Genomic DNA, 11,225 nt, shown 5'->3' on the forward strand with positions numbered 1-11,225 from the left:
TTTGCATTGTGAAATTATCATGAGATTTTGAGGGCCAGGAACAGAATGTTATGGTTTAGATACAAGACATCCCCCAAAAGTTCATGTATGAGACAATGCAAGAAAGTTTAGAGGTGAAATGATTTATGAGAGCCTTAACCCAATCAGTGAGCTAATCCCCTTGATAGGGATAACTGGATGGTAATTGTAGGTACGTAGAGTATGGTAACTGTAGCTAGGTAGAAGAGGTGGATCTTTGAGGGCTGCCTTTGGGGCATATATTTTGTATCTGGCAGGTAGATTCTCTCTGTTTCTTGGTGGCCATGTCCATATCTGGTTTCTTCCACCACACTCTTCTGCCACGATGTTCTGCCTCATATCAGGCCCTGAGAAATGCAGTTGGCTATCTATGGACTAAGACCTCGGAAACCCCCAAAATAAACTTTTTCTACTTAAAATTATTCTTATCAGATCCTTTGGTCACAGAAGTGAAAAGGCTGAGTAAAACACGACCTTTTATTGACTTGCTCTATAATAATAATGCTGGACCCTGTAAACATCTCTCCCTTGCAGATTGGTATTATGTTCATTCAGCTTTGTGGGAGAGGTCACAGAAGAATAGTGAAGAAAGAATGGGCCTCTGCCCTTGGGTTCTGTTTCTGCTTGCCTGTGGCTGCTAAAAGGGAGCATGCAAAACTTGTTGCTCAGGCTCCAGGTAGTGTTGTTGCCTATCCTTGCTGGATTCCTGGCTTTTGTCCCCTACCCCGACCCCAGGAGGGCTTGCAGGTTTTGGCCCCTGATTCCCAGTACCCCACCTTAGTCTGCTGGTACTGAATGGAGAAACCTGGAATTCTGCTAGCTCCACCTGCTTTTCCCTGCTTGCCACAACTGGCCCAGGGTAAACCAGACAGCCTCTCCATCACGTAGAGGCACATGCTCTGTAAAGGTCAGAATTCCAGGCTGGGAGAAGGGTATCCCCTGGCAAGTTTATTTCTCCCCTAGTTATTCTTTCTCAGCCCTAGGATATTCTTTAGAGTTCTGTTTGATTGCCTTTCTGTAACTAATCCCCTATAAGTAATGATACTGTATATTGAACTATTCCTGTATATATCACTGTGTGGTTTCTGACTCTGGGGAAACACCTCCTAAATCCCTGGATAGGTTTTTCTTCAAAATTAAAACTGGGAGGAGAGGGTACCATTGAGATAGACTGGAATGTGGTGGGACCCTCTAGAGGTTGTGTCAATTCCAGGAGCCCTGCCCTGTGTGTTGCCCCACTGTCACACACAGGATAACCCTCTCCATCTGTTTCCCACTGAACTGTGGGCATCTTGGCCTCCCTAGCACCTGTTACAATCCTGGCACACAGTAAACTCTGAGAACAAGTCAGTGATGAATGAATGAACAAGTAAACCTTTCACCTAACCACAGGTCACTGGGGCAAGAACCAGGGGACTCCTTAGAAATGGTCATCAAATCCCATGGGATATGGTACATCCAGTAGACCCAGTGCATCCAACTACCACAACTGAGTCCTTCCTTTTACCGTACACCCATATAAAACTAAGTGCTTCCCACAATACAGGCTTCCCTAAAGGTTCCAAGTTGAAGTTCATGTCCATGATGTCCTGATCACAAAGGTATATTAGAATAAGCTTGGCATGCGGATGAGTCTGATCTAAGTTTGAATCTCACCTTGTTCATCTCCTAACTATGTGTCCTGGACCAACAGCACCAGCATTGCCTGGGATCTGGTTCGAAATGCACACTCTTGGTCCATTCCAGATCTACTAAGTCAGAACTCTGTAATCTGGTGCACTGAAAGATTTGAGGAAGACTGATACCGGGCAATTTATTTTGACTTCTCTTGGCTGCATCTGCAAGTGGTAATAACTGTACCTGTCTCAATGTTGTGGCAATAACTTAATTAGGTACATATAAAACACCTGGCACAAGAAAAGAATCAACAAAGGTTTTAGTATATGTAAGGCTCCAGGGCTTGTCCATTCTCATCTCCTCCCCTCTCATCTCCTTTCTGGAAGTTACACGACCCCTGGAAATGGTCAGATCAGATGCTATCTAAATCACTGAGGGCAGTGAGGAAGGTGACCAAGAACATGAAAGACTCAGGAACTCTTCCTTAGGATGCCCTTGGGCCCTTTGCAGGAATGGCTGAGTCCCTGCCTAGTAGAGACAAGCTGGCAGTGGTGCAGGCTGACTTGGACATACCAGTCTTCTATTTACTACCCCAGTGCTGTTGGGGAGGCAGTGGGTGGGTGAGCAGGGACAAAGTTAAATGCACTGCAGAAAGGCTGAAGCCAGTCTGTCCCACATGTTCTGTGTGTGCAAATTGTTTTTATACACGTAATGCAATTCCAGAGTCTCTACAGAAAATTAATTTTAGCCCTCTTCATCCCTCTTCTCAGTGTAGTGTATGTCTCTCTTAATGGAAAAGTGACATTATAAAAACACAAGATTTTTTTTTCTTTTTGGTGGTGCTGGGGATTGAACCCAGGGCCTTGTGCATGTGAGGCAAACACTCTACCAACTGAGCTATATCCCCAGCTCTTTAAGATTCTTAAAGTTACACAAAGACTACTTTTTAATCAGCTTTTGCATTGCTGTGACCAAAATACCTGAGTACAACAACTTTAAAGGAGGAAAATTTTATTTTGGTTCATAGTTTCAGAGTTAGTCCATGGTCTGCTAACTCCATAGCTCTGGGCCCAAGGTAAGGCAGAACATCATGGCAGAAGGGCATGGCAGAAGACAGCATCTCAGAACATGACAAGAAGGAGCCAGAAAGAGAGGGCTCCACTCACCATGGACAAAATATAAACCCCAAAGTCACACCCCCAATAATCTACCTCCTCCAGTCACACCCTATCTGCCTACAGTTAATGCCAAATTAATTCATATCATTGGATAATCCAACTCTGAACATTCTGAAATTGTCTCACACATGAGCTTTTCAGGGACACTTCATATCTAAATCATAATAACCACCAAGGCAGGTGTGCCTTGAGCATGGCAGTTTCTGGTCAGCATCTTATACTTGGCTTTAATGTGTTTATTTTGTACGTTGATTATTACAGCTTTCCCTGTTCTATCTCAAACACTCCTACTTTCCCCAGAAGCTGCCACTAGCCAGTTGTTTCATCTCTTCCTAAATGCCAGGCCTGACCAAGAGACATAATGGAGATTTCCCCGTAATATAAGACTGGGGCACCACATAAAAATAAATGAATAAAATAAAAGTATTGTATCCATCTACAACTAAAATATATATCTATTTTCACGTGTGTGTGTGTGTGTGTGTGTGTGTGTGTGTGTATGACTGGGGAAGACTCATGAGGCTAAAACCAAGAAAAAGACAGCATGAGGTTAGGCACAGTCAGTTCTCCCAGGGCAGGGATGTCACTTGTTTCATCAACCAGAATTTTGAATCCATTTGAATGCAGGTCATGGTTATCCAGTGAACTTCAGCTCCTACCTGGAAGAAAGATGTTTTAGGGAGATGTTTTGGTCAGGGTTTTGTTTGTTTTCTACTGTGACCAAAAGACCTGATAAAGACAATTAAGAAGAAAAAGTTTATTGGGAGACTCATGGTTTTAGAGGTCTTAGTCCATAGGCAGCTGACTCCATTCTTTGGAGCCTAAGGTGAGGCAGAATATCATGGCAGAATAGTGTGGCAGAAGAAAATAGCTCAGGACATTACACCAGGAAACACACACACACACACACACACACACACACACACAAAGAGAGACACTCCCCTCACCAGGGACAAAATATATACATCAAAGGCATGCCCTCCAATGACCCACCTCCTCCAACCATACCCTATCTGCCTACAGTTATCACCCAGTTAATCCCTATCAGGAGATTAATACACTGATTAGGTTAAGACTCTCATAACCCAGTCATTTCACCTCTAAACTTTCATGCATTTTCTCACATATGAGCTTTTGTGAGACACTGCATATCTAACCCATAACAGGAGATATATCCTATCTTGAATGAAGAATCACTAAAGACAGTAGTGAGTAGGTAGAATATTCATTTTTAAACCTACTATGTGTTTCTGCTCTTCAGATATACATTCTGCCAAGCAACCAGCGCTGGCTTCATGAAAGAAGGTTCGATTCATGAGTAATTGCTCTTTAAATTAAAGAGACTTGTCATTACCTTTAAAACCAGCTCTGGGATGGCTTCTCCTAGCTCCAACCTCCAGCCACCTAATGAGGTAGTGAGGTTTACAGAAGAAACGAGAGAGAGAGAGAGAGAGAGAGAGAGAGAGAGAGAGAGAGAGAGAGAGAACGAACACACGCCAGGGAGTGGGCTTTTATTGGGGAACAAAAAATTCCAGGGAAAATCCCATCCAATGAAGGTTAAGGGGGGCAGCATCCCAAGGTCAGGGGCGATGATTGGGTCTTTGGGGCAGTGCCCAGACACGCCTCTGCACGGGCAAGCCCTCGGACCTGGGAAAGGGTGGGGAATAGCTCTGACACAGCTGTGTCTAAGCGTCTCTCACCCAGCCAGGGAGGTAACTCAAATCACGTGCGAGGATGGCCTCCCACAATACATTCCCTTTCATACATCCAATTTCTCAAAAGTCATTTTGGAGCTCTTATTGTCAGTATTGAGTAATTTCTCAGTGACTATGTTTATATTTCAGAGAATGAAGACCTAATGTGATGAATACTCACTGATCAGTTATCATGGGACTTCTAATGACACTGTAGAGGACACATCACCCTAAAAACCAAACTCATTTATTGTTTTAAAATTCACTTATATTCTTTGAAAGATGTAATCCATATTTCCTGGTCTCATTCTTAAATCAAAAGTTATAATTTTGCAAAAAACACTTTTTGTCCAAACATGTCTTCTTCCTTGCTTTCCAGAGTCTAGAATGGTGTAGGGTGTGGGGCTCTGTCCATGGGTGGTTCTAATGCCATCATGCCTCCAGCAACCAAGGAGCAACAAGTGTTAGGGAGAGAAACTCTGCTTTCTCTCATGGCTTCCAGCCTTCTCCTAACATTCCCTTCTAAGTCCCTTCTTCAAAGTGAAGAAGAAGTCAGCCACATTTTATTAGACAGCAGCTGCTGTGGCTTAGAAAAGGTAACTCTCTTAAAAGTTGTGTTCTGGGTAGTAAGCACTCTCTCATAAGGTCCTTTCCTTAGACTCACCATCCTTCTTTATTCTCATATGTCCTTGTCCCTAGGAATAAGTCATTGGGCTAGTCAGTTTTCCACCACTATGGCAAAACACCTGAGAAAATCTCATTTTGGCTCCTAATTTCTGAGGTTTTAGCCCATAGTTACTTGGCTTCACTGTTTTGGGGCTTGTAGTAAGGCAGAACCATGTCACAAGGAATGTGTGATGGAGCAGAGCAGCTCACCCCATGTAGCCAGAAAAAGAGGGAGGTTAGAGACAGTACCAGGGACAGGACATAACCTTCAAGGACACATACCCAGTGACCTATTTTCTCCAACTAGTCCCTACCTCCTAAAGTTTCTACCACCTCCCAATAGCACCACCAGCTGGGGACTAAGTCTTCAACAAGTAAACCTCTGGGAACATTCTAGATCCAAACTATAACAGCTAGCTGGGCTCACCAGCTGAACAAATGAATTCAGAGTAAGCTTTGTAGACTTAGTCTATCCCACCTTTTGACCCAGGTGTGATATCTTGCTTGCTGCTCTATATATTTTGCTAAGCTATGTTCAGCATTTCAGTTTTTATGAGAAACATGAATTCAAGGGTACTGGGCATGGTCTGAGCTTATTAATAGAATGATACTTCAAAAATTTTTTTACCTGTTATAGCTTGAGAATAGGTCCTCAAAATGAAGATGAACGAGCAGCCATTGAAATCTAGGCATTCCTGGGCTCCTTGCTGAATGCCATTCTAGTCTTTGACCTTGAATACTGGACTTTACAACATGAAGGGGAGAACAGGCATAGATAATGTTAGAGAAGTGGATACATGCCAGAAAATAGTGAACATTCATGCTGGCTTGTGGGTAATGAGTTTACCCTCAATGCTGTGCTTATTAGAATGTGGTTCATAGACCACCTGCCTCAGAGTAGTGTGATATGTATATTTTAAAAAAACACTGATTCTTGAGTCCTATCCCAGATTTACTGAATCAGAATTTTTGTGGTTGGGATCCAGGAATCCACATACTGATTCTCTGGGAGATTCTTATGCATACTTTAGTTTGAAAATACTGACACCATTGATTAAAGAATATCAACAGATGGATGATGTGACCAGGTTAAGTCATTTTTAATGTTGGAGACCAGACAAATAATTATTATAAGACTCCAGGTGAGAATGATGAGGGTATGAACTAAGACACTATAGCAGGGATAAAGCAATATGAGATCAATTCAATAGCTTCTGGATTGAGTGACTGAGTAAATAAGGGATAATAATGAGGGAATTTGGAAGGAGTAGTAGTTTGGGGAGAAAATGTACTAATTTCTCTAAACATATTGAGTTGAGGGGCCTGCAGGCTATGCAAATGAGAGCTGTCCAGAAGAAAGGTACAATGACAGATCTGGAGCCTACAAGACCCTTCTGAGACCAAAGATTGAAATAAATAAGAAAAGAAATCCTTGGGCAGTAGCAATTTCTCAGGAAGAATGTGAACACATAGAAAGAGGTCTGAGGTTAAAATCTTCAGGAATATCTGCATTAAAGGACTAGGCAGAAGCAAACTGCCCAATGAATGGTGCTTAATATTTAAGAAAGAATTTTTTTTGGTGCCCATGTTAAATAAATTTATATTTTAACAGGATAGAGTGTTCTGGTGGGTAGTGATGGTAAATATGGCTCTATGCAAATGTTATCCCAGGCTATTTAACATATGTACTCAATAGTCATAATGAGATGTATACAATATCCAGAGTTAAATGCCCTAGTTAGTGTCAGGGAAGAAAGATCTAGTTGGATGGAAAAAGAGCTGTATTATCAGCAATTGTTCAGATGTGTGGATATAACTGGATCCTATTCAAAGGCTCAAATCTCTGCTCATGAAGAAAGTTTAAAAAAATTATTTTGGTAAAATTGCCTTTGGTAAGAAATACCACTAGCTGACCTTTTCAAGTGTGAGTATAATAAAAACAAAAAAAAAAGGTGTTTTGGAAGAACAAAGTAGAAACTGCTTTCTGCTCCTCACATTTGACAGGGGGGGGGGCAGAGAGGTGTTTGTTTCAAATGTCTTTTTGAATGAGAATTAAATGGATTTTCCCCTTTCTCTATGTGTATGCTGTGGTAATAATTCACAAAGTATTTTCCTATTTGTCCAGTACTTCAATTCTCCCAGTAAATGTTTAACCAGGATTGTACCTTAAGAAAAATAAAAATTTACACTGAGTGCTGTACCATGTGCCAGAACTTATTCTAAGTGCATTATGTACATGAACACATTTGTTCTGCACAGCCATGTTCTATGAAATAGAACAGTAAACAGAGGGAGAGAAAAGTCAAATGACTTAACCAAGGTCACCTAACAAATAAGCAGTTAACTCAGGATTCCTCCCCAGCCAGTCTGGCTTCTGTGCCTGCTTTCTTCTGGCTTATTACTTTATGCTACTTTCAGGTCATAGGACCTACTCATTGTTAATAAATAGAACTGTTTAGATTTTACAGTGTTTATACTTTTTAATTTCTCAGAGGAAGCCAATGTAGTCAACCACTATGAGCTGACATGAAGTTTTCTGATAAATAAACCATCAGTGAAGCAGAATAATTCATAAATGTTCTTTCTTGCTATTGGGTGATTTGGGCTTTATAATATATGTACATTTCATTACACAGTTCTTTGCATATTTATCACTTTAGATGGCTTTCACCTGTCTGGTTTTAACTAGATTATAAATTCTCTGAGGTTAGGAAGAGCACATTCCCAATATTCAAAGCCCTAGCACAGGAAACCAATGAAAGACCAATGACGCATTTTAATGAATGAGTCAGGTAATGAAGGGGAGCTCAGAGGAACTTCTTTTAGCTCCAAAAATATTTCCAGTTATTTTCCAAATTGATTTGGAAAATGTAAATCTAAATTAAGGTTTGATGTTTATTTCACTTTTAGAATAAAAATATATTTTTTATGATTTCAAGAGAAATGTAGTAAATGGATATGATTCCTTGGGAAAGGACCATATAGGAGACATAGTATTAGAGGATTTAAAAAAAAACATATAAAGAACAAAATCTCTTGCCTGAAACCAAAGGTCTGCAACTGGAGGCTGATTACCCTAAACTCTTCTGCTCTTCTTTGTGTCCCACTGTCTCTCTTTCTATCTCTTAGGTATTTTCAGATATAACTCCCATCTACTAGATAATATCTGATATAAAGTGTTAAAAAAAATGTTGGTGGTTAAAGCCCCTCTGCTCAAAGTCCTAAGAGGACTCATGCTTTTATTATGGAGAATTTAACAATTTAGAATGCCCCATGTGAGAACAAAATAAAAAAAAACAATACTGGTCTTAGAGGAATTGTTAGGTCTTATTTGTGAGTTAACAAAATCTCAGTATATTACTAGGAAAAGATTTAGGCAGGGTCAGAGGGGATTCCAGCAGCTGAATGCGGAGAGCAATGGCAGAATGGGAGAACAGTGTCTGAGATGAAGGTGGAGGCTGATAAGAATCTAGCACAGAGCCTCCTCATTGAGGGCATTACCATAGCAGCTAGGTATCCTGCCACTTTGCACAGAAACATTCCCAGACACCAGGCATGAGGTCATCAGAGACCCCAGTATCAAACACTGCTCTCCCATTCTCTGTCACTGCTCTCCACACTGAAGATACTTTCTCTTTGGAGTGTTGATTCTAGGAAAGTGGTTGAGAAGCTGAGGGGCATATAGCAGGGCTTGGTGCAACTGGATCAGAATGCAGACTCACCACAGGTGGGTGAGCCAGGGAGGTCCTGCTGACCCCACTACCTTTTGGGTTGGGATCATTAAAGGGTGCACCTCGGAGCAGACTGAGAAGAAATAAGATTGCTTTCAAGGAGACTGCAATTCAGCTTCAAGCCTGTGGTCTCTGAAACTGGGTTAAGGTAGCTCCAAGTATTGGCATTCTTAGATGCATAATAGAAGCAAGCACAAATCTTCTCAGAAAGTAGGTAATATTATTCTAATCCTCAAATTATTTTAGCAAACAACTTTTCAAAAATAATGTTCAGCATTATTTTTAAGAAATAAGAAGTATGCAGGGAGAAAACAAACTAAGAGAAAAATTAAGCAACAGAAACAGATTTTAAAAGACTCCAGAATTAGAAATTATTAGACATAGACTTTAAAATATTTATGCATGTATGGGTAAGATGACAAAAAACAATATTGAGAAATTAGGCAAAGTATTGGAAATATTTTTTAAAAGGGATATCCCAGAATTGAAAATCACATTCTACTTTTAAAATTGATGTTTAATAATAGATTAGCTAAACTGAAGAGATAATTATTGAACTTATGGACTGGTATAAAAATACCCAATATGATGCTTGGAGAAATAAAAAAAAGTGAATATACAGAAGACAGAGTAAAAGACAAAGATGATATAGTGAGATAATCTAACATTCATATACTTAAAATCTCAGGAGAGGGCAATAAAAATGAAATAGAGATTATATTTAGAGAGATAATGGCTAAGAACTTAATAAAACTTCTGAGAAATATTAAGTCACATTTTTAAAAAGTTTCATAACTCTAAGCCAACAGCATTAAAATTTGTAATATATACATGTATGTGTAAATATTTCATCTCCACATCAAAGAACATTATAGTAGAAACACTAAAAAACAAAACAAAATTAAAGAGAAAATCTTAAATGTAGCCTGGGGTGCTGGTAGTAAAAAAACAAAACAAAACAAAACACCTTCAAATAGTACAATTATACCTAAAGCTGACTTCTAAATAAAAACAATATAAGTCAGAAGATAATGGAAAGAAAACAATAACCACCCATTGAAAATACCTGTAAGAATAATGTGGAATGAAAACATATTCAAATAAATGGAAACTAAGGGAATTAATCCATAGCTGGCCCACACTGAGGGGCATATTAAAAAATGTTATTCAATCAGAAGGAAAGATCCTACATGGAAGTCCAAAGACCAACCATAAAGGGAAAAATGAAATATGACTACATTAAAATTGAGTCTTAAAGGATCTCATTAAGAGAGGAAAAGATAAGTCACACAACTGGAAAAGATACCTGCAACACCTTAAATTAAAAAAATCCTATCCTCTTTTATACATTCTTATGCAATGCACTCCTCAAAATTAAGAAAAATGGGATGTGGTCAGAGAGATTGGTGACTGAAAGGGGCTCCTGGGGTTGGTGAGAGTTTCTGTTGACCTAGATGATGGTCACATGGACATTAATTTTGGAATAAAACTTATTTGGAGCTTTTTCAAATTGTAATATTTCACAATAAAAAGATTTTATTTTTAAAAAGGATGGAAGTGAAAAATGGTAAATCCTGGGTCATGGTGGGGATTCAGGAGATGGGCTTTTAGAAAAATTCACAGAAAATATTAATTCTTAATGTTAATGTCCTTTTTATAATTGCATAAAATTTATATCATTCACTTACTTTTTATACTTTTAATTTATAAGTATGCAAATTACCTACTATTTGTTTAATTTAAAAATTAATTTTAAAAAGTCAAAATCCTAGGAATATATATTTTCTTATATATGTGCTTCCATGAAAATGATTCAAGATGGAAAATCCTACAAACTCTGTTCTCTGATCCAAACGCTTCAGAATAGTGCAGGAAATCTGGTGATGTTGGATGAGGGCCTCAGTCAGTTGGCTCAGATCCCACCCAAACTAATAGAAACAGGTTAGGAAACTCACACAGGTGAATCCTAAAGGTTAGGTTAGGAGACTGCACACAGGTGAATCCTAAAGGTCCCTTGCTTTTTCCTGCAGAGTCAGGCAAGGTCTGAGGTAAGCCATAAAAAAATTACTGGAAAAAGCAATCAAGTATGTTCAGGATTAGGATCAGAACCCCCAAATTTCTCTCCACTGGAGTGCCTTTGTACTATTGAGAAAGCAGCATATACTAAAATTGGGCCAGAGCAGGTATCCCCAGATCTAGCCTGGGTCTGGCTGAATTCCAGAGGCCTCTTTTTTCTCCTCATCTTGAGTCTTGAGAACATTTTCCTGGCTTTTTTGATACTTTCTATTTCTTTAACAATAACACTTTCAGGTCCCCAACTT

At 39.4% G+C, this 11,225-nt stretch overlaps 1 non-coding gene across 1 annotated transcript; it reads right to left on the reverse strand.

Moving 5' to 3' along the window:
- Positions 1-2,469: 2,469 nt before the first annotated feature.
- Trnav-cac lies at positions 2,470-2,542 on the reverse strand. Its single transcript has one exon. It is a non-coding gene; the product is annotated as a tRNA-Val (tRNA).
- Positions 2,543-11,225: the final 8,683 nt, after the last annotated feature.

This window comes from Marmota marmota, unplaced genomic scaffold (genome assembly GCF_001458135.2).
Source record: "Marmota marmota marmota unplaced genomic scaffold, marMar, whole genome shotgun sequence".
In the NCBI taxonomy this organism is placed as follows: Eukaryota; Metazoa; Chordata; class Mammalia; order Rodentia; family Sciuridae; genus Marmota; species Marmota marmota.